The sequence below is a fragment of the Pan paniscus genome, chromosome 12 (genome assembly GCF_029289425.2).
Source record: "Pan paniscus chromosome 12, NHGRI_mPanPan1-v2.0_pri, whole genome shotgun sequence".
NCBI lineage: Eukaryota > Metazoa > Chordata > Mammalia > Primates > Hominidae > Pan > Pan paniscus.
In genome coordinates, this window is record NC_073261.2 from 85,950,530 (window position 1) to 85,975,947 (window position 25,418).

A 25,418-nucleotide genomic window follows, 5' to 3' on the forward strand; every position below is an offset into this window, starting at 1 on the left:
CCTCTCAAATGATTGTAATGTGCCTTAAAACTTGAACTATTCTCTAATATCTCTTCCATCTCTCAAATTCAAATTTTGATCTATATAATCCTGATTCAAAATTTACCAACTAAAAGGGTATAGAAGAAGTGGAAACCTAACTTCATTTTGCAGAATTTGTCCAGGGAAAGGAATGTTCTGAACTGTTAAAGAGACAGAAACAATGGAGACATAAAGAACTGGGATCTCACTTTTCAGCATGTAAAAACAGCTTCTCTGAAAGAGTTAAGACTTAGAAATCATTAGTTTTCTGTTGGTATATTTTCAGGAATAAAAAATTATGATTCCACTTTCTCCCCCTACTCACAAGCCTAGTGGTAGAGATTATGATAATTCTATTCAGTATGAGATTGTATTAGCCAGATCAAACTATGGTTCTTACAGAGAAAGAAGAAGGATCTAACAGTTACCAGACATCCTACTAGAAGCTAAAAAATCTGGTTGCATTCTTACAACTGTTCTGTAAGAAAAGTGACACTCTTATTTTTATAAATAAGAAAACTAAAGATCAAGCAGACTAAATAATTTTGCATAAAATCACACAGCTAATATGTGACAGGAATTTAAAGCCAGGTATGGCTGAATTCAATGTCTCTTTTGTCTTCTTTAACACTGTGCTGCTTTCAAATAAATATGGCATTAATTTGTGTGTGAGGTGATATAAAAAGCGTGAACCTTAGAAAGCTATAGTAAGATATGCCACAGAACTAATTAATCACCTTTTTTATATCCATTCCTCCCTATGGTAAACTATGTTCTTTAAAATACTATGGTGTATGAGCTAGTGTGCACATGGATGCACAAACATACACACACACACTCTTACACATACACACACACAAGAAAATATGCTTTCTTTTGTAAAATGACTTTGCGACTGATGCCCTGTTTTTCCATACAGTTACATCTAAGGTCAAATAATATACTCCTTTCTTCTTCTCCCACATTAAAGGATATCATTATAATTAAAAGGTTGTGGTTATGATCTTTTATATTCTTAAGTATTTGTGTTTAAACAGCAGTGCGATTTTTGGCTACTACGAATCTCTTCAAAAAATAAGTTGGGTTGTGTTTGTAAGTCAGTGGCTGCTGGTCTCAAATGATGCAGTGACTCAGAATTAGCCTGTATAACGTCATGGTCTTCATCTTGTAGCAGATTAGTGAGCTCATTCATTCTCGACAATATGTGGACTGGGAGGAGACTCATGAAATTTCTAGAGCACTTGACATGCCCAGCACAACTTGTTAAATTATGTCCTTGAGTCCTTTTCACTCCAACAAGAAATTTTGGTCAGGATTCAGCTGATACACTCAACCTCCTTAATCTAAGCAAAGTTAGGGCAGTGTCTTAGTCCATTTAAGATGTTATAACAAAAATCCCATAAACTGGCTGCCTTATCAACAATCAAAACTTATTCCTCACAGTTCTAAAGGCTGGAAATCCAATATCAAAATGCCAGCAAACTCCGTATCTGATGAGAACCTGCTTTCTGGTTTGTAGAGGGTGCCTTCTTTCTGTGTCCACACATGATGCAAGGGGTGAGAGTCTCTCTTGGACTTTTTTTTATAAGGACACTAATCCCTTTAATGAAGACAGAGCCCTCATGATCTCCCAAAGTCACACCTCCTCATACATCACCATGGGGGTTAAGATTGCAACATATGAATTTTAGAGGGAACAAATATTCAGACCATAGTAGACAGCTTAATCTTTGATGCAATAAGTAGTTCACATTTGGGGAAGAGAGCAACTTTTGCCTTCCTCTTTCAATGTTTCATGAGGTTTTGGGGTTTAGTTCTGAAGATTAAATGTTTCTGGCCTCTCTACTGGCACCAGAAAAAAATCAGAATCTAATTTTTTAAAAAAAACAATAAACGTGCACTGTTTTCAGTTTTACAGTTTTTTCTTGACCTGTGTTAGTCCCATCCTGCAGTAAAATCAAGTCACTGTGGAAACCTTATCATAGGTCCTCAGTTAGTTTTCATAGCTATATCAACAGACTGTGGCGTCAGGAAGAAATTACCCTGGTACATTAATTACTGGCCCATGGAATGGGAGCTGAGGGTAGGCAACTGCACAGCTAGTAAGTGGATCACTATGAAGGGACAAACAATGCAAGGGATACTAACTGGGCTTATATTTTTCTCCCAATATTAATGGTTTTTTAATTGTTTTTCACAAATCCAGGAATGTTAAGATGCCAAAGTACCTTGTTGCCGAAGCTGAGATGGAAACACTCATTGTCAATACTTTGGTACTTAGCTTCCCCAGTTAGAGGTAAAACCAGTATTTTAACAGATAGGAGCATGAAAAGCTCACTTACCACCCCTGAAATATTTTCTCTTTCTAATCAAGATAAGAAACTTCTGTGTTTCCTCATCTATAGAATATATAAATACCTACTACTATTATGTCCAAATGAGAATACCTTGAGAGAGAAAGTAATATCCAACCAGATGACCAAGATATAAATTGTTATGAGCTTAAAAAAATGTTTATTTTTTGCCCAAACCAGAGAAAATGCATGATCAGAAAATGAACTGCAAATGAAGAATGTGGATTCAAGCTCTAGTAGAACAATTAATTAACTGTGACTATGCTAAAATATAAAATAATTAGACAAAGACAGTAATTTTAAATTTAGAAGTTGAAGTTACATACAGAAGATACAAATTTTGACAGCTCTTAAATATTGATTTGAAAAAGATACTAATTTAAAATTGAATTTCCACCAAAAAGCTCCAACATTCAGTCAAAAATATGTTAACTGTTTATTCGACAACAGTCACATGTCTAAATCTTTGTACATTCTGAATTAATGGTGTGAATTGGTGAAATTTATATGTTCTCCTGAAGTTTAAAATTAGGTGGTTGAGGCCAGGCGTGGTGGCTCACGCCTGTAATCCCAGCACTTTGGGAAGTCGAGGTGGGCGGATCACCTGAGATCAGGAGTTTGAGACTATCCTGGCCAACATGGTGAAACCCCGTCTCTACTAAAAATACAAAAATTAGCTGGGCGTGGTGGCGGGCGCCTATAATCCTAGCTACTTGGGAGGCTGAGGCATGAGAATTGCTTGAACCCAGGAGGTAGAGGTTGCAGTGAGCTGGGACTGCACCATTGCACTCCAGCCTGGGCAACAAGAGCGAAACTCTGTCTAAAAAAAAAAAAAAAAAACAAATTAGGTGGTTGAAAATGAAATGTAACATCCAGGGAAATTGATATAAATTTCCTTCAGAAAGTCTATCAAAGTATAAAAGTCAAATTAAAAACTTAGGTCTATGAGAGATGTTGGAACTCATCAGATATTGATTTTTCAGAACGGAGAGAGAAATACACTCATATTTATAGAATATTTTACTGAAAAAACCTCAGTGAAAAAACTACCTGAGATTTTTACCAAAGAAAATCATAGACATTTAAATGGACAGCACATTTGACTAGCTAACTCATGTTGCTTTAAATAGTTATTTTTTAAATATTTGGGTTTGTAGATACAAAAATGATTGCATATTGCAATTTGTTAGGACCTTTAGATCTGTAAAGGTCATATTGAGTTTAACCTGCAAACAGGACACAAAAGACACATGGTTCAGCCCAATACTCTGCTAATTAAGGCTCAAATAACAGTTGTCTCACCATGACAGGTAGAACTGCCTTAAACAGGTAACTTGTTTGGTTTTTCAGAAAAATGGTAATGGACTCTGTCTGATTGTGTGTGAGGGCGGGTGGGTGTATCAGCTTGAGTGGAGATATCAATCAGGAAAACTGGGTGAACAAGGGTTTTATCATCCCCAGCCAAGGCATAGCTGAGTATTTTCAGAAAACAGAATAGAGATATTAGAGAACAGGAAGAAAAAGAGAAAAAGAAAGTAAAACAGCTCTTCAGAAACCGTATTACTGACTTTCACAGTTTGATGTCAAAACCTATAGCCAAAGGAGGCAGACTAGAATAATAAAAGTGCCATTTATTTATACAGTACCTTTTTCTGAGAAGTTCTTGATACATTATGGTCATCTGGTTATTCCCTGAGCTTCAGTCCAAATAGCTCCTAAAAGGTACCAAGTCACAACTATTCTGGAAAGTAAGCCACATCAAGCTATGCTAACTAAGAGGTGGCTGGAAACTTGGTTATTCAATGTCTTTGCCTTTATTCCCCATGTTGGTCAAATCTCCCCCTACACACACGTGCACACACACATACACATACACACTACGCACAGGCACACACACTCATATAACTCACACAAAAACACACTCATCTTTATTGAAATTCAGTAGTTCAACTCAAAGGAAAATTACTCATGTGGCTTACGTGTACAAAGTGGAGAAAAATGCTGTGAAGTTCATCTTCAGCCAGAGGAAGGAAAACTTTCTATGCCAAACCTCTGATTTTCTTCCTTCCGCAAAACATCAAGAGTCTTTGGCATTTGGGTGGTGCTTGAAAAGTTGAGGGTTCGTATCTAAGACATTGTTTAAGTGACAATAAATTATCTTCTTTTCAACCGTGTAGGACAAAGAAATAGGGAGGGGGCTGGGAGAAGGAGTAGGTGGATCATTTTACAGACAAATAACCAGAAGCACATAGGATTGAACTGATTTACTCACATGTGTTCAGAAGGTTCTAGAAATAGGGAGCTGCAACACTTCAGCTCTCAATCCAGGACTACAACACAAGGTTTTCTCTCTTGTAAGAGAAACAGTGTTTTCTTCAGATACCATGGTAGTTCAGACTACTAAAAATAAACTGAAAAAGATCACGTTGCCCAGGAAATTTATTATTTAATGGACTTTCTGTTTCTGTTTTCAGAAAATAGTATTAAATGTTTTTAAACATTTAACTTGACAAATAATGCATGACATTGTTGTGGACAGTATTATGTTTGCTATAGGAAAAATGCACCCACAAAACAATCATTCCTGTATTTTCCAGAACATCCTCCCAAAAAAAATTAGAGAAAATCCAATAACTCTTATTCATTGATTTACTGATTCACTCACTGCTTCAAAAATATGCAGTAGGCATTAAATTTGATGCCATAAATAAAGGATAGAACAAGACTCACTATTGAAAGTTGATTGTATCAGAAAAATCTGAAAGAATGATAACTCCTCCTAGATACTCTGCCAATGGCTTTTTGTACTCTCATAAAATTGGAATGACTTCCTGTGGTGTTCAAGGCCCTTTATGATCTATCCCTGAGCTATGCCACCCTCCTTTACTTCTAAATCTCTACCATTTATTTGGCACTAACCACACTTGCTCCCACTATTTCCTCTAAAGCAAATAGGTCAAGTTTCTTCTGACCTCAGGAAATTGCTATTTTCCATGACCTCTGCCCAGACTAATCTTGTCCCATAATGGACTCTCCCTTACTTTATTCAGGTCTCTGGTCAAATGTGATCTGCTCAATGAGGCCTTCACTAAGCACCTTACCTAAACATCCTCTCAGTCATTCTATTTCCCCAAAGCTTGCTTTTCTTTTTTACATGCTTTCTTAGTATCTAACATTAGAAATATATCTTTGTTTATTTTCAGTCTTTCCCAGCTGAAGGCTAAGACTTTATTTCTCTCTCCCTAAATGAATGAATTGCCTCCAGCAGGTATCAAGAATGCCTGATATCCAGCAGGTATGAAGAAGGGATAAAGGTCCGAGGCATCCCTGGGAAACTGAAACAGCACTGCTTTAGTCCTTGGGTCCAGAGTTTCTATAGGCTCCCCTTTGAGAAAGACAAGTGAAAATTGGTTGTTGCAAATTAGATAATATGAGGAATATATTAATAGAAAAGAGTCACAGTTCTGTAATAGACTTTTACTCTTGCATAGAAAAATCAAGAAGTTCCACCACTAACCTCAAAATGCTTTAATTGACTTGAAAAATGATGCTATTTGTCATCATTTATTTATTTTCATGCTTTGTGCCAAAACCATACCTCTCAAAGAAAAAAGTGAGTTTGGGAATCTGTTAAGGTTACTATCTTTCGAACAGAAAACTACTCAGAGCAGACAAATTCTCCCAAAATCCTTTTCTATGATGTGATGCATCATAGAAAGTTATGTTTTTTGGGGGAAAATAGTACTGAAAATAGGAGAATCTAGGGCTTAGGTAATGATCTAAGAGAATGCCCTAGGGTTTATTTCATTTTTTTTCCTAGCCAGTCATTCTAAGATGGAAGTTCTCAAAAGTGTGATTTTGAGACCCTTCAGCAAGTAAAGAGCTTTATTTTGGCAAATGTGGTTATTTTTGTAAAAAATATGTATTTGTGTATTTACATAAACATGTACATGTATGCATGTGTACATGTCTGTGTACATGTATGTATATGTACATGTACATATGTCATGTACATATGTATTTATGTTAATGCATAATGGGTATATTATTATTTAAAAATGAATTAAAAACTAAATATTTAATAAATCCTCAGTTTTAACTTCAAATACAATAAATACCTACAGATATTATCTATATAAGCAAAAGTTTTTTGGGTCCTCAATAATTTTTATAGGCCGGGCGCGGTGGCTCATGCCTGTAATCCCAGCACTTTAGGAGGCAGAGGCGGGTGGATCACGAGGTCAGGAGATCGAGACCATCCTGGCTAAGACGGTGAAACCCCATTTCTACTAAAAATACAAAAAATTAGCCAGGCGAGGTGGCGGGCGCCTGTAGTCCCAGCTACGTGGGAGGCTGAGGCAGGAGAATGGCCTAAATAATTTTTTTATAAGTTAAACTTAAAACAATGAAGACATATTAGTAACCTCGATCACTTTAGTTATATATCTTCACCAGGACTCCAAACAAATAATGATTTATTTTTGCATTTGTTATGTCTTATTCTTTCAGCAAAAGTTTTTAATGTAGACTTGGATGATTACTCCAAACTATTTGCATATACAGTTAAATAAAGCCTTACAAACATGAATTTATGGAAACCAATGAAAAGTTTCACGATCTAACATTATAGCCATGAGCACAAGCTCCCAAACCAAACTGCCTGGATTTACTCAATATTTCTGTACTTCAGTTTCTTTAAGTATAAAATATGAATAATATTAGAACCTAAATCAAAGGGCTTGTAAGATTAAGTAACTTCATACTTAAGAAGTATTCAGAACAGTACTAGGAACATTAATATTTGTTAGTAACTGTCATAGCCAATTTAGTATTGTTAGCTGCTGTTACCACCATTACTGAGAACAGTACCAAAATACTAGCAGGAACTCTGGAAGAAAACGGGGAAGCTGACATTAAAACCTTAGGAAGTAGTGAGGTGTCAAAAAAATAAGAAATTGAATGGTAAAGTTAATCTGGCCATTAAGGTTTCTTTTCTGAGAAACCATTTATGTTTTTGTCCATGAGTAAACTTCCTTTTCTGGTACTTTAACCAGTAATCATGTGATAAGGCTACATTATGCAGATTAAATACATGTCCCAAAGAATACAACAAAGACTGAACTTATGAAAATTAGTATTCACAGGAAAGACAATCTGTTAATTCCTAAGTATATAATCTCCTGATGTTTCCCTAGCCAGGATGCCATATATTTAAAATCATATTCCTAGAGAACAATCGTTCTGACATAGTGTCATGAGAGTCAATGAAAGCCAGTCTTGTAAGGAGATAGTCTATTGAGAGAGGCAGTTCTCAACATTTGCACTACAGAAAGGACAGCAGAGGGAATAATCTTAGCTGGAATGTTCTAGATCATGTAACTTATTTTTCTATTTGCACTATGACTACGATTTGTGGGAGTTACATTTTTGGCAAGTTTTCGATACTAAATGAGTTTATGCCTATATTTATATTGAATATCAAATCATATTAAAATTAGGATCACTAAATCTATTTTTCAAAGTGGAAGAATTTGGTTCGACCTAACAATAAACTTCAAAATAGAGTTATCTACCCAAGTTGCTTGAGGAAATGAGTTCCCCACCACTGGGTGTGTAAAAGGAAAAGTCTATATATTTCTATCAGAAAAAAATATAAGTCCATTTAATTCTGTTTCTTACCCATCTCATTAATACTGTAATAAACAAGCCCACTATCCTTTGTCTTCGACAGCAAGACTGCTCTGTGTGGCAACCCATTTCATATTCTGAACAACTTTCACTCATTTGTTCAACAAATATTTATGGGCCAGACACACTTCTAGGAAGTTGAAATACAGCAATCAACAAAACATGTAAAATGTTTGTCTTTACAAGACATATTATTTGGGGAAAAAGCAGATTAATAATAAATAAGTTAACATTATGTATGTCAGAAACTGTTATGTGCTATGGAGAAAAATCAAGTAGGGGAGAGGGAAAAGGAATATTGAGATGGAGACGAGGAGATGTTAGCTGGTTAAATAGTGAGGGATGGATATTCCCAGAAGCAATTGAAGAGGCAGGAGTGGGGATTTTAGGAAAATTTTACTTGGCCATAGGTTGAAATTTGCTTTCTGGAATCATACCAAATAAGTTTAATTTATTTATAATTAGGTATTTTTCTATGTCTTTCATTTTCCAGGTGGAATATCTTCAGTTCTTTCTTCATTTTCCATGTGCTGTGATTCTTAGGTCCTCTGTATCTCAGGTCTTTTTCCCCTGGACATACCCAGCCAGGGAACACTATGCTCTGGAAACAGAGTAGAATGTGAAAATTGCAACCCTCCCGCCCCCTACCGCCATTCTGACTTCTAACGTGAGCAGCGCTGCTCTCAGGTTACCCTCATGACTTCCAAATCTGAGTTATCTGCCTCCTGTATGTATTATCTGTGCTGTATTATGCTGTATTGTAACTCACCTTAAACTTGACAGTCTCTAGAGAGCATTCTAAGCCATGAGCTCCACAATAACAGTCAGTATATTCTACTTTATCATTGTTCTTGACACATAGTAGGTGCTTCTAGTAGACTTAGTTGCATGAATTATCTCTCACAAATCTAGTAATCCGTAAGTTTAGATTCCACTGATTGGTTATGTTAACTCCATGAGGACAGAAAGTTTTATTATGTTTATTAATATATTGGCAGCACCTAGAATGGGTATGGGCCATGGTAGGCGTTGAAAACACATTTGGGCTGGGCATGATAGTTCCCACCAATAATCCCAATACTTTGGGAAGCCAAAGCAAAAGGACTACTTGAAGCAAGGAGTGAGTTTGAGACCAGCCTGGGCACATAGTAAGCCCTTGTCTCTAAAAAAAAATATTTTTTAACCAAAGATCCTACATTGGTTGAAACATCTTTGTTTCATCTATGAAACAGCTAGATGAGTGTGCAGTGACAACAGATAGGGTTGTGATAATTGGCAAACAATTCTAAAAATTCAGACATGTTAATATAGTGCTTTTATATTTGATCAAGTGTTTGTCATGTGTGTTCTCATGTCATCTCCAACTCCCTGGAGTAAGGAAGATGGAATTTTTCATTTCCATCTTATAAAAGGGGCAATTTTACGAAGCTCACAGAGATTTAAGGAATAATTTGAGACATAGAAGTTGTTAGGCTTAAATCCACATCTTCCAATTCAAGTTTTTTTCTTTACTCCACAATATGCGTGTGTAAGTTTACTGCAAGGTTGTCATATAAAGTGGACATTTTCTTATATGAAAGTCAGAAGGTCACCTTTGGCAGCACTTGGCCTTCCATACCACTTTGATTCCTCCACTTCCATGCCCCATGTTTACAATTCCCCTGGTTCAGACATAGGTCATGTTTGTTCATAGTCAACCACAGTCTCCTCTTCTCCTCCTTTCACAAGCAGGAAGAGTTCTCTATCCTAATGTGATTGATGTCCTGCCTTTTACATCTATTAGATGATGCATTGTAGCTGGATGAACATATTTTAAACTTCTTACTTCTTTAAGATTTGCCAGCATGATATAGAAATATATGTTTTGAAGTTTTGTCTTAGAAAGTTTTTATTAAAAAATGGACCTTGTCCTATCTTGCCAAATGTAGCTGATGTTTTCACTATTTGTAATTTCAAAAAAAATTGTTTCCATTTATTGCAATTGCATTAATCATTTCAGATTTCCTGTCAACTTTATTTCCTTGGGTTACATGAATAGGGTATTTCCAGACAGATGCCTGAGGTCAGTAACTTCTTATTTTAATGAGGGGTGTGCTTCCTCTATATGACTGATGGAGAAACATTATTTTTAGGCAGCAAAAGCAAGTCAGTGTGCTTAGCTTACGGTTTATTACTGTCTCACTCCATAGGATCAGGGGTGGGAGGTAGTACGCCCCTATTTCACAGGGACTGAAAGTGTGCTAATGCCATGAGAGTTTAGACATTGATGGATGAGGTAATCTATTCCAACCTCATATGGTGATAGAGAATTAAGAAAGATGTTTTCTGTGTGATTGTCACACAGGCTTGTCAGGTAGGACTTTCAAGGTAGAAAAGAAGGAAATGCAGCTGAGGTGGAAAAGCAGTGGTCAAGCAGTTAAAGAACGGACACTGGAGTAAAAAAATCCTGGGTCCACAACACTGCTTGGAGCTGAATGACATGAAGTTTTTTCTTCCCTATAAAATAAAGTTATCAATACTTATGTCAGAGGGTGGTTCTAAAGATTAAATTGCTTAATATGTAGTCTCCATTAGCAGTGGCAGAGGTTTGCTGTTTCAGAAACTAAGCCTTCAGTGAAAAGCTTCCAGCAGCCACTTCAGTGTAAAATCAGCAGTTTCATAGATGATAAAAAGCAGCAAGTCTTCCCATTTTAAAAGTTGGGTTGTAGAGCTCATAGTAATAGCAAAACCACTTATGTGTTTGTAATCTGTACCGTGAGATTTAAGAGAAGAAGATACAGTGGTATGTGTTACATTTAAGTGACAAGGATCTATTTTATTTCCACATTGAAAATTGATTGTTTAATTTGGCAATTAAACAATTGTTGATTGAAAACACTTCCCTAATTATAAAAGATAAAATTTTAATTTTATTTTTATTGTTAATTGTGAAAAAATTAAGTCTTAATGAAAGTAAATAAAGTAGAAAGAAAAGATTATTCAAAAGCCACCATCCAGAAGTTGACAAACATAGGTATCAGTTGAGGGATAGTCTTTTATTTTTTTCTATACATATATCTATAGCTATACATATAAAATTATTCTTTTTACAAATATAGGATCTTATTATATGTAATGTTTTATAACTTGCTCTTAACACAATATGTGTTTATGTTAATATAGATCTATATTAATCAATACTTCATTCTGTTCATGTCAATATAGATTTACAATCCCTTTTTTTTGTTTTTGTTTTTTTTTAATTATACTTTAAGTTTTAGGGGAAATAGGAACACTTTTCCACTGTTGGTGGGACTGTAAACTAGTTCAACCATTGTGGAAGTCAGTGTGGCGATTCCTCAGGGATCTAGAACTAGAAATACCATTTGACCCAGCCATCCCATTACTGGGTATATACACAAATGACTATAAATCATGCTGCTATAAAGACACATGCACACGTATGTTTATTGCGGCATTATTCACAATAGCAAAGACTTGGAACCAACCCAAATGTACAACAATGATAGACTGGATTAAGAAAATGTGGCACATATACACCATGAAATACAATCCCATTTTTAATGGGTTTCCATGGTTATCATAATGTCTTAGCCTAGTGTTGGACATTTATATTGTTTTCAGTAATTTTTGCTATAATAAATAATGCCGTTTTGAACTTCCTTGCCTTTATATTTGTGCATACTTTTCAATTATTTTCTTAGGATAATTTACTTCTTGTATAATTATTCTAAGGCTATGCTTATTAAAAATTTTATAAAGTTTGCTAGATTGCCCTACAGAAAAACTATTTTGATTTAAACACAATGGGAAATTTTTAAGTTTTCCCAAAGTGTAGAGCTTTAATTGAAAGACACTGAGTTTTAATGTTGTTATCCAAAGGGAAAAAGATACATTAAAATGTGGATTCGTTCCAGAGAAAATAAGAAGAGTATGCAGAAAAATAGGGAAAGAGTGTGCATAAGTAGAATTCAGTGAAAGTAATAAAACAATGTTCAAACTGAACTTTAGGGAAACCAAATAGTCGATGAGAGAAAGTTCTTTTAAAAATCCCAGTTAATAATGATAAAGTAATTACAGTTTTAGGATACGAACATTTTGAAATCACCAAGGAAATAAAGGATTAGGCAATAATTAGCAACGGTTGCTGAAACCATTTGATAGGAAGGTTTATAATAAATGAATCAAGTTGACGATACCTGAACACATTGACAATTTTAGCAACACCGAGTGTAAGCAGACATTATTTTCTTTTTGATATGACAAAATAAAATATATATACAGAACCAAATCCATAATGCATTCAATAGCTTATAAACATATATAGGAAAGACAGGGGACAGAGAAATCCATGAAAAGAAAACACAGAAATGCAATCAGCAAATTCCAGAATGTGTGAAACTTGATGGAACAAAAACTTGATTTCCTCCAACATTAAATTGCAAAAAAATAAAAATAAAAAGGATGAGGGAGTGGAATTTATAAACATTGTTTTGAGTATTATTCTGTTTTCACGTTGCTATTAGGAACTGCCTAAAACTGAGTAATTTATGAAGAAAAGAGGTTTAATTGACTCGCAGTTCTTCAGACTTAACAGAAAGCATGACTGGGAGGCCTCAGGAAACATACAGTCATGATGGAAGGCAAAGCAAGGACCTTCTTCACATGGTGGCATGGGAGAGAAAGTGAGGAGGGAAGTGCCACACACTTTTAAACCATCAGAACTCACTATCATGACAGCAGTATGGGGAAATTCAACCCATAAGCCAATCACCTCCCACCAGGCCTCTCCTCCAACATGTAGGTATTACAATTCCATATGAAATTTGGCTGGGGACACAGAGTCAAACCATATCATCATGTATGTTTAAAAAGCATTGCAAACATAGTTAATGCTTTAATGCTACTTGAATCATTATTCTTTCAAACCAACTGCACACACACTGTTAATGAGACCATCAGGGATCTTTGATGAGATTATGGAATTATTATTAACTTTTCAAGTGTGGTAATATTTTTGCACTTATGAAATACAGACTTCTTTTAGAAGCATATATTGAAATATTTACTGATGAAATAATATTATATCCAGGATTGGCTTTACTTTTATTTTTGATTTTCTTTATTTATTTTAAATATAGAGATGGGATCTTGCTATATTGCCCAGGCTGGTATAAAACTCCTATGATTAAACAACCCTCCCACCTCGGCCTCCCTGATAGCTGGGATTATAGTCGTGAGCCACCACACCCAGCCCAGGATAGGCTTTAAAGTCATCGAAGGTGAAGGGTGAAGAAGAGACCTAGATGCAACAAAATTGAGCACCAGTTGACAACTGGTGAAGCTAAAGATGGGTATATGGGGTTTGTTCCACTATTCCTTCTACTTTGTATATGTTTGAAATTTACTATGATAAAAAAGGAGGAAAAAAGTATTTAAACATAGATTACTATATAATTAAGATTTATGCACACTGGGAATACACAAAATACAGAAAAGAAAAGTAACTTTTAATTAAGCAGAAATTTAAAATAGAAAATTGTAATAATCTAAAAATTATTCGTGTTTCAGAAGGCGCTTAAACTTAATGAGCAGTGCTAAGAATTATGTAGAAAGACATAAAAAGTCTTCATAATTAAAATAAACTAAGTAATTGTCAATTAGAAGAAACTGTTTAAATGGACAAAGTCTGTATTTCTGTCAAGGCCAATAATAGTAATATGTAGAATATACATAAACACCACTAAACGCCACTTATTTTTAAATACGTAAATGCTTACTAAAGTTAGTAATATCTCAAAATTATTTTTCCAGAGAAAAATGAATGAGTATACTTTGTACATGATAAAATAATTGTCAGTAGTGGAGGGAAATAATAACATTTCCATGTCATCTTGTGTGTAAGGTATAATGTAGATCAAATTAAAATAAATGGGTATATTATGTGTAGGAAGCATTGAAACCAAAAGATTAAAGACAGATTTTATATCATAATATCTCAACGTTTAAATGGGTAAAAGAGACTGAAATCAGTTCAACATTCTCATGTTATAGACAACCAAACTGAGATCTAGGAAGCTGAAGTGATTTGCTTAAAGTTATACCCATATTTAATAGTGAATACATTTGGCTTATTTATATGCAGTCTTATGATCATGCATGATACAATTCTTTACTCCAACTTTGTTGTCAAAAATCACTTTGTGAAGATTGCAAAGGTGGTAACCATAAAATTTAATATCATTAATGTAATAGATAAAGATGGTGAACATACTAGTGAATGCAAAAGTGTTACAGAAAACCACCATTGTTTTCTTTGGGAAAAGAGGAAATTAATTGGGATTTAATTAAAGTGGACGGCGTTCTGACAGGAATAACAAGACAGACACTATGCAGTTATTTATGCGAATGTCAAATAGAAAGACATACTATATGACCTTTAATTAAGAAAGAAATTGTCTCTAAAAGGAACAAAAAGGCAGCAAATCATTATTCTGTAGAAGGACCATAAAAGGAGACAACAATAGCAGCTGCCAATGTTTTTAATTGAGAGAAAGATAATTTAGAGGAGTGAATAAAATTGTTTTGACTTTTGTCCTCTCTCCATCTGTACTGAATAGCAGTTAATAGCACTGTCACCCCCACCACCCCCATCAGAAGCAGCTCTATAGGGTAGTGCTTTATGGGGCAAATCGTTTCCCTATGAGATGCTCCTTTAGTAACAAAATTGAGTTCATATACATCAGTGCTCCAACACACTCTCAGCTGTATGCAAAAGGACAGCATTTTCAGATAGGCAGCTTGGGGTTAATAGTGGAGTCTTTGGACAGGTAAAAATTGAAGCTGAGCAACCCTTCTGGGAGTCAGATCCATATGCTAAGGGGCATCATAAGCACTGTGCTCTAACCAGCTTAGCCTCCAGCCAGCCTTGGGGATCCTCTCTGGTCCTTTCTACAGAGGCTTTAATTAACTGTCCCCCTGGTGTGCACCAGGTGGGATTTCACTCTCAAATTAATCCATCTTTTAAAGCTCTATGTCACTTCTCTTCCATTCTCTGCACATTTTTTTTTTTTTTAGATAACTCATTCCTGTAAGGTATTTAATTTACTAATCTCAATATCTGGGCACTTTTATATTTAATGCTGTCCTGGCTATTTCTAATGAGTTGATGTCAAGTAATCATATATAGTTTTTCAGGTGCATAAATATGTGAATGAAAAAATTAAGCAGCATGTATTGGAAATACAGAGTCCAAGTCGCAATTTTCAGCATCTATGCTCCTTAGGGAGAAAAAAGACACATTCAACAAACCAACATGAATTATTAGGTATTACAATATGCACAGCATGGGCCTGGGTACTGTGTAATGCAAGAGGGTAAAGAATCATATTTCCTGTCATTACAGAGCACTTTATCCTTATTGCACTACAAGATCCTCGTAATATAGAAAGAAGCAGATTAGCACCCTCAATTTGCAAGGGAAGCAAGGCTCAGAGCAGTTGTGGACTTACCAGCACCTAATTAGTAGCAGAACTGAAACTACATATTTTCTTTTCATACACCTCAGACTTATGGCAGGCAGCTGACCATCTTATTGGATGTAAAAGCTGTAGAGGACCTTTAAGACATGTTTTAATAATATGCTTGAGTGTAGCCCCCGTGAAGCTTCTTTGCTGCCCCAGCTTCCTGACGGGTATATCGTTCCAGAAAATTTTCCATCGCTTTTGATTGAAAGAGCCTCATTTTTGAAATTGACTTAGTCCTATTTATTGTTAAATGTCAATGTCATAATCAATTCAAATTTCTTTCCCAACCCCTGCCCTTGCCACAGTGGACTATATTTCTTTAACTCTAGAGAGTTATAAATGTGAGGGTATCAATTCCTTCGGACTCAATTTCCCCCTTGTTTTAGTCCATTTTGTGCTGTTATAAAAAAAAATACCTGATACTGGGTAACTTATAGAGAACAGACATTTATTTTCTGATAGTTATGGAGGATGGAAAGTCCACAATCAAGGTGCTGGCATCTTGTGAGGGCCTTCTTGCTGTGTCCTCACATAGCAGAAGCCAGGAGGGCAAGAGAAGACAAATACTGTGTCCTCACATGGCAGAAGGGCAGAAGAGAGAAAATCCACTCCCCAAAAGACCGTTCTATATTGGTGTTAATCCATTCATGAGGGCAGGGTTCTCATGACCTAAACACTTCCAATGCATCCCCACCTCCCAATGCTGTTGCATTGAAGATAAGTTTTCCAACACATTTTATTTTAAAAATAAATTTTAGGGGACACATTCAGACCATAGTACTCCTTTTATAAAAAAAATACGCTATCGCACCTTATTCTGAAATAAAATTACGAATATAACATATTCCATGTATATATATTTAAAATTCTTTATAATGACCTAACTATAATATACAAGGGAAATAAATGGTAACATTTTATAATAAATTAATACGTTACTTAATGTATAAACACTCAGATAGAACCACATTAAAAGAGATGATGTAGTAATCAGATGCTTGTTCCGTTATGTAGAACTACCCCAAAGGCAACAGCTATAAATGCTTGCTAACAGGCAACATTGCCATCAGTGAAGTGATTTTTATCAAAATGGTGAAAAACTTTTGTTAAATTCCAAGTAAAACAAAGTACACTTTTTCTTCAATATACACAGTAGTTATATTCCTGGAAAAAATCAGTGTAAATGTAAGCATGCCAAAAATACTATATATATGTAATAGGTTCCTCACCTACATGAATGCCCTGTAAAACACTTGAAAGCTATAAGGCATGAAGGACAATTGTCTATGGTAGGAGACTGTCCCATACATTGCAAGATGTGTTGTATCCTTGGCTCTAGTCAAATAAATATCCGTAACAACTTTCGTATTGTCATGACAACCACAAAATACCCCATGAATTTTAAAATTGCCCCCGAGGGAGTGGTACAACCCTAGTTGACAACTTCTTCTCTAGAGATTTGGAAAGAAGAGAGATATTATCTACCCTCTCACCTGCCCTTTTTCCTCTGTGCTTCTATAGTGTTCTGGCACAGCTGGGGGTGGGAGAGGAGTAAGGAGAGAACATCTCTTGTGGCAAGGTTGCAGCTCCTTCATATTGGCACCTGCTTCTGATCAATCTCATTTATTATCTAATCAGTGTGGTTGGATCAAATACTCAACTGTCCCCACTGAGATGGACTCTTTACTCAGCATCTCCTCCAGGCACTGGGGGAACTTACATGTGACCAGATTATTCTTATAGGTTGACCCCCACCAACTGGTGGCCTCACTCAAAATACATCCTGTGTCCTATGGTAGAGTCCTTGGCAGGCCTGCAGTTCCAATGTCATGCCCCCACCACATCCCCACTTCTCATACTGTTTTAAATACCTCTCCGGTGACAAACCCCACACCACTCCATTCCTCCTCTGTAGTCTTTCACCAACTCTAGGGGTATATGATACAGAAGAAAGCTGGAAGCTAAGATTGGGAAACAGATGCCAGTCTCCCCTTCTTACAATCTTTAAAGCAATTCTTTTGGAACCTCTTCCCTTTACCTCAAAGAGGAGAAACAAATGGGTCCTCTCCTTCACAACTCCTAATAGAGTGCACAGTAGACTGGGTCTAATTGTTGTTTTGCTTATATGCCACAATGGAGACAACTTAACTGCAAACAAAGAGGTAGAAATGAAGGAATCTTTTAAAGTTATGAAATGCATTGTCTCTATGCTAGAATTCAGCCAGTGCTGTTTTTGTTTACATTGGCTACCAATATTTCTTCTTTAGGGAATCTCTCTGAACCTATCTGGTTCAGGGAACTGCCTGAAATATATATGTATGTATCCTCTTTTGGCCAGGTGTGGTGGCTTAAGCCTGTAATCCCAGCACTTTGGGGGGCCGAGGTGAATGGATCACCTGAAGTCAGGAGTTCAAGACCAGCCTAGTCAATATGGTGAAACACCGTCTCTACTAAAAATACAATAACTAGCCTGGCGTGGTGGCATGCACCTGTAATCCCAGCTACTCAGGAGGCTGAGACAGGAGAATTGCTAGAACCTGGGAGGTGGAGGTTGCAGTGAGCCAATATCACGTCACTTCATTCTAGCCTGGGAAACAGAGCGAGACACCATCAATCTGTCTCTCTCTCTCTATATATATATATGTGTGTGTGTGTGTGTGTGTGTGTGTGTGTGTGTGTATCCTCTTTAATCCTCCTCCCTTGTCTGTAAGTCTGAGAGTAATTTAGAATAGCATATCAAGAAGGGATATGGGCAAAAAAAGAACAAGATTCCACCAAGCAATCTGAAAAGCAATCTGGTGGATAATTCTGGTCATTGTGGCAATTACTAATAATCACACAGGAGACCCCAGACAAGGGATAGCAATGAAAGTAAAACGATGCATAGAAAATATGAGTTAATTTGTTTTTAATCTTCCAGTTGTCAATTCTCCCCTTAATAATTAAGTTAGAAGGAATTCTGCTAAATTTTGTATGACAGAGAGAAGTGAAAAAGGGCAGAAAATTTAGTAACTGTAAGGCTAATTGTTCTATAGTGGAACTAAGGCGATTCTTTAGAATGAAGCAGATATCACCTTGATCTTAGGAAAAACAAAAGCAAAAAATTAATTCCGACAAGTTCAACACGGACTCTGCTTATCTTGCAGCCGCCACTGACACGCCTTTCTCCCTCACTGGCTGCGCGCATTAGAACCTCTGACCTTTCAGTTCCTCAACTGCATCTCATCTCAGGGCCTTTGTGTCCGAAGCTGCTTTTGTCCAGGGCTGTACTGAACTCACTTCACTCCCTCCTTTCCTAGCCAATGCTTAGTTACCTTTTGGAGCTTTACAGAGTCTACTAAAAAAGGTTAGCTCTCTCTCTTAGAAAACGTCTAAGCCCATTCTCTGTGTCTTCTTGCTGCCACTTACCACAATGTTAATTAAAAACTAAATTGTGTAATTTGGTTAGTTTTCTTCCCCACGATGAAAGCCCCATTTTTTTTCACTGATAATTCCATTGTGTCTAACACAGGACCTTGCTTAGTGGTCACTCAAAAACTACTCAATAAACAAATGAGTGAACAAATAATTTTTATCTATCATAACACAGCTAGCAGGCAACTACCAAAATTCAAGTTTATTCCCACAAAACTCAAGCTCATTCCTGCTGTTTTATTTTATTTTATTTTATTTTATATTTTATTTTAGACTGAGTCTCACTCTATCACCCAGGCTAAGGGCAGTGGCGTAATCTGGGCTCACTGCAGCTTCAAACTCCTGGGCTAAAGCAATCCTCCCACCTCAGCCTCTCAAGTAGCTAGGAATACAGGCATGCACCACCACATCTGACTAATTTTTGACTTTTTTATTGAGATGAGGTCTCACTAGGTTGCTCAGGCTGGTCTCGAACTCCTGGGCTAAGCGATCCTCCCACCCAGGCTTCCCAAGGTGCTGGGATTACAGGCATGAACCACCATGCCCCACCTGCTCTGATCTTCTCTAATATGAGATACTGCCTCTCAAAGAAAAAAAAAAAAAAAAAAGATTGCCAACTTGTCAGGAAATTCATTAGGTATTTTTCTAACACTAGGATTCATATATAAATAGAATGTTATTTATTTAAATAAGTTTACTTAAATTTATTTAGTTATAGTTGATTAAGAATTAAAAAGTATTAGATTTATTTAATTAAATGTAGGATTTTATGGCTGGGCACAATGACTCACGCCTGTAATACTAGCATTTTGGGAGGCCGAGGTGGGCGAATCACCTGAGGTTAGGAGTTTGAGACCAGCCTGGCAAACATGGTGAAACCCCATCTCTACTAAAAATACAAAAATTAGCCAGGTGTGGTGGTGCATGCCTGTAATCCCAGCTTTTTGGGCGGCTCAGGCAGGAGAATTGCTTGAACCCAGGAGGTGGAGCTTGCAGTGAGCCAAGATTGTGCCACTGCACTCCAGCCTGGGCGACAGAGTGAGACTCCACCTCAAAAAAAAAAAAAAAAAAAAAAAAAAAAAAAAAAAGGATTTTACTTTAAAATGAGAGGATAAACATCGAAAAATCTAGCATATTCTTTCCATTTTATAAATATATCTTATAATGTCAAGTACTCTTAAATCAACACTAGATTTCTTATAACGATGAATGTATAGTGTTTTAGTTTGTGTCAGATTAAGAGTGTCAGAAAGATGTCAAAAATACACATGAAAAATCAAACAATTTATTTTATCTTTGGACTTGTTATCTAACAAATAAGACTGCCTTTAACAAAACAATGTTCTTCTGAATATATATGATCAAAAGACAAAAAGACTTGATTAAATGTTACACATATATTAGATTTCCTTCACTGGTCTTGTATATTTCTGAAATAATAGTAAAATCAGTGGTAGTTAAGGGAAGTAAGAGGCTCTTTATAAAATCCATCCTTTGTCAGACTTAGCTTTCACTCACAGTAAATTTAAATGTCTGGTGGTTGTGCAGGGGCGCGGAGTGGGCAAGGGTTTTTCACCTCCTCCTTACTTGCAAGTCAGTTCTATGTCATAGAAAGAAGACCGGATATTCTCAGATTACTATAATCTGTTTTAGAAACACCAGCACACCAAGGGGGACAGGCAGTGGGAGCAGTAAATCCACGTTGCAAAGGATCAGGGGGTGCATTGTCTGTAGAGAAGTTAGGCACAATAATAAAACCAACGAAGGGTCTGTCTGCTTTTTATTGCTACCATTCATCATCTCAGTGGTGAAATATCCTCTCTGCCTGGTACAGCAGACTAGCACCCTCCATCCCCACCTTGATATGCCAGTCTTAAAAATGATTTTTTTCCTATAATAGTAACGACTTTATAGAAATTATATGTGTTCCACTTGAAACCATCCAGAGTGATTCCTCTCAAAATGAAAACTCAGTACTTTTTTAAAAGATTGAGCTGAGCGGTAATAGGATTCTGCTAAGAATTGGGCCAAAGAAAAAAATGGCTATATTCTTCCTTTTCGCCCTCAGTAGTTGTTTAGAGTCCTTTTATGTGAGTCTCTGGTCTCTTTATCCTTGGTCATGCCCACTTTAAGCACATCTCAGACACACTGTCAAGATTTACCTTCATAAAGTACATATCCGGCCATAGCACTTACTTCTTGAAAAATCCTTATAGTCAGTCAGGTGCGGTGGCTCACGCCTGTAATCCCAGCACTTTGGGAGGCTGAGGTGGGCAGATCACCTGAGGTCACGAGTTCAAGACCAGTCTGGCCAACATGGTAAAACCCCATCTCTACAAAAGATATAAAAAATCAGCTGGGCATGGCGGTGCCTGCCTGTAATCCCAGCTACTCGGGGAGGCTGGGGCAGGAGAATCACTTGAACCCAGGAGGCGGAGGTTGCAGATCATGCCACTGCATTCCAGCCTGGGCAACAGGGCGAGACTCTGTCTCAAAAAAAAAAAATTAAAAAATTAAAAAACACTTACAGTCTGAATTTACCTGTAAGTCTAAATTCCTAGAGGCCATGGAGAGTGTCTAATTCATTTTTTTAATCACCACAGAACTTAGTTCATGGCTCTGAATGGAGTAGTCACTCCCTATTTGCAGCTGGAATGACTTAAAAATTAAACCAGTAATCTGCTACAAAATATAAATGATTACCCTATAAAGTAGCATGTTCCATTAAATTGCATCATTTATTCAACAGATATTTATTGATCTATCTGTTACAAGTGAAGTATGCACTTTGCTGGGTTGAATAATTTTCTATCCAAGCTCTGCTTTTCCTTGAGCAACATTCAGAGATTTTTATTTTTCTTTTTACAAAAGAAACAATAAGAGAAAAATTAAATCCTTTCTTAAGATCCATGCGATACATAATTCATATATCTATTTTAGGCTTCAAATCTGATATCATTCATTTCAAAAAAGCACAGTATATGAGTTGTAATCTGCTTTAGGCCCTGAGTCTCCAAGTAGACGTGAAAAGAAGTATACAAGACTCTGCAAATAAAACACCATTGACGTTAAATAACATTTACAAAAACAAGAGGTCAGCTATGATTTTCATGGGTATTTGCAAATTTGCAATTGGTGATTTTTCAATAATTAAATATTTGGCCATATTTACAAGCCATGTATGCGAATGAGTATGTGAGTTTGTGTAAGAGTGTGTGTGTGTTGTGTATAGTATAATTTCAGGTAACAATTCAGGAAAAAGGAAAAGGAGGTATGATGGACCCACAGAAAGCAGCAATGGGACCCATTAAGTTACACATACATGATTCCCATGGCCTCCCCCAACACTGCCCACCAATGCTGTTGACTTTGCGGCAAGAGGTTCACCCACCAGAGCTTACTTATAAAGTTGGTCATCCAGGTGCACTAATAAGATGCTATAATATAAACCAAAGAGGCACTCAGAATTCTTGTGTCAACTGTGCCTTAGAAGGAACGGTTATTTTTATGTGCAACCCCTGGTGGCAGTCTGTCTTTTTGAAACAACTCTTGGATGTATTTAATATGAATATGCTCCAAAACGCGGTGGTACAAGTCATATGGCCATGCCTCTGCTGCTGACCCTGATAAAGTCCGATGGCTTTGAGGCAGGAATTCCTAAAAACAAAATAAAACTCAGTACAGGGCAGAAACAAATTTTCAAAACAAAAAAAAGATATACTGTCCTATATCATTTTATCTGTTTGGGACTCTCAAAAAAGGTTTGGTGGTGTCAACAGGAAATCTTAATTCAAGTCTCTGCAGAACTGACCACCTAAACTATTACTTTCCCTAAACCTCTCTATTCCATTTTTCCCACTTTATGAGCTTCATAGCAGTTTCTCCATATGACACCCTACAATGTGTTAATTTGTTTATTTTGCTTGTTGCCTGTCATTTTTTCACTAGAATGTGAGTCCCAGGAGAGTAGAAACTTCTACTGATGTTTTCACTGCTGTCTCTCCAGTGTCTGAGACAGTGCCTGGTCCGGAGTCCATCCTTATAAATATTTGTTGAAAAAATCCATAAAGAAATGAGTGAACAAATGAATTCATGGCTACTCTCAGCTGTGTTTTATTTTTCTCTGTTCTACCCAGCTTTTTTTCCTTTAATAAGAGTTGCTTGATGACCAACGTTTGACATAATCAGGAAACTTACATATTCCTTGAATCTTGAAAAATAATAAATAAGAATACAAGAATAATGCTTATAAACCCCATGCCTAGTGAACCCGTCTTAATAGAGGAAATAAGAGATTCTCTGACTTAGTCACAAATTGGTCCAAATAAGAGCTTATAAGTAATTCCTGAGATAACTGACAAAGGGTTAGTTTACAAACTCAAGCCTGAGGCTCAGTCAGATTGTTGTCTCTGTGTGGTTCCTCCTCCTGCAATGTCACAGACAATCTGTCTGTCATCGCAGAGCAGGTGGCCAGGCAGAACACCGGTGTAGATATGGTGACTGTGTCAGCTAACCAGAGCCTGCACTGCAGCTACAAAGAGATGATTGCTATTAAGTTGCAATTTGCACTGGAGAGAGGCCAAAGAGTTTACCCTATCACCGGAATCCTTCTTTCCATCTACACCAGCCTCCTTACAGGGGACGATACATGTTCTACTAATTCATGTCCCATGCACCAAAAACTGCTCTAGATGCTGAGGAATAAATGTTCAAGTAGAAGGGGGCCCCATAGTAATGGACTGGACTTTCTAGATCATATCCTCCAATCTGCTTATGTCAGGTGAATTACATTACCTGCCCCTTAGGGACTCAAAAAGGCCCTTAAACGTTTGTAAGTCCTCTTAAATTTCCCAGAAAAGTCCTCATTTTTATATTCTATTAATAGTGAAATTTGATAGAGCAGCAGAAAAGAAACTGAGTTGTGCCAGATGTAAAAGAGCTTTATCACTTGTCTTTGCCACAAATTAGCTATTTGACCTTAGGTCAGTGGTTTTCAGCCCTGGCTGAATCATAGAACCATCCCAAAAAACTTGAAAACAAAACAAAACAGTGCCCAGACTCGACTTCTGACCAATAGAGACAGAATGTCTAAGGGTAGGACCCAGCTTTCAGTATTTTTTTAAATAACCCAGCTGATACATGCGTACAGCCAGGATTTGGCAAATCCCTTTGTACTTTCTTTCTCAGTCTGTAAAATGAGAGTAACCATAGCAGCCCCAACTAGTTCACAAGGATTTCTTACATAAAAATTAAATTGGAGGTGGCAAAAAATGTTAATGTCTATACAAACAATTTATCCTTTGTTTTGATAAAGACATTCTTAGGAATGCTGAAACAAACCCAAAGGTGACTTTTGTGTGACTGGATAATACTTTTAAAAGAACAGGAAAATAGAATGCAGTTTCTAAGTATTACTTGTTTGTGATTACTAAGGATTCTTTAGGTCACACTGTATGAGTCTACATTTTTAAAGAGACGAGAGCATACAGTTTCATTATTTCCAGACACTTCCAGTAGTAGCAGAATCAGCATCATAAAAATCATGGATTACAACACCCATAAGTTTAGTCTATTTTCCCCTTAGGTTTCATCTTCAAGGGCTACTGTCTGGGCATTGTGGTAAGCACTAAAACAGTGGCAGCTCTCAGAAGAGTCTAATCAGTGACCAGCAATTGAAGATACAGCGAGGGAGATATATATCATAAACGGTGCCTTGGAAAAGAGATTTATGAAAAAGGCTGAAGTGTAATCTCGCAGGGACATTGCTTCTGAACTGGATTGTAGGGAACAACTGCCTGGTACAAAGCACCCCAGGGAGCTTATCTTGAGCCCCTATTTGATGAAGAGTCCTGGAATCAATGTTGAGGAAAGTGTGTTGTGTAAACTTAGTGAAGAAGTTTACGCCCTACAGAAAAAGTTCCCAGTTAATAAAATTAATGTAATGTGACAATCAAAATTTTAGTTGTAGCAGGATTTGCATAAAATGGCTGTCTTTGAAATTCTACCCTCAGTTTATAATAGAGATAAGATCAAATTGATACCCAGACATAAGGGAACAGAATTATTGTGAAGGAGAGAAGAATTCATTGCCTCTTTTAATCAATCACTAACCACACTATGTACTTACAAAATCAGAAAGTTCACAAGCAGCTTTTTTCATTACAGAGAGGAAAAGTACTCTCTTGATGTAGAAATGTATATTTTTCTGGATTATTCATTGCATAGAACTCTGTATAACAAAAACAACAGCATAATCAATATCAATAATTGGATGACCTGATTATGTAGAATCTAATTATATAGAAATTTTAAAATTTACATTGACATCATGTTTATGAAACTTTACCAGTAATAATAACAGCAATATCATTTGCTGAGCAATTACTATGATCAGGAACTATGCCAAGCATCCTAT

The 25,418-nt window shown here is 36.5% G+C and overlaps 1 protein-coding gene across 2 annotated transcripts in view; it reads left to right on the forward strand.

Moving 5' to 3' along the window:
• SLC8A1 (solute carrier family 8 member A1) overlaps positions 1 to 25,418 on the forward strand; it is a 401,197-nt gene that overhangs the window by 30,621 nt on the left and 345,158 nt on the right. The window lies entirely within an intron of this gene.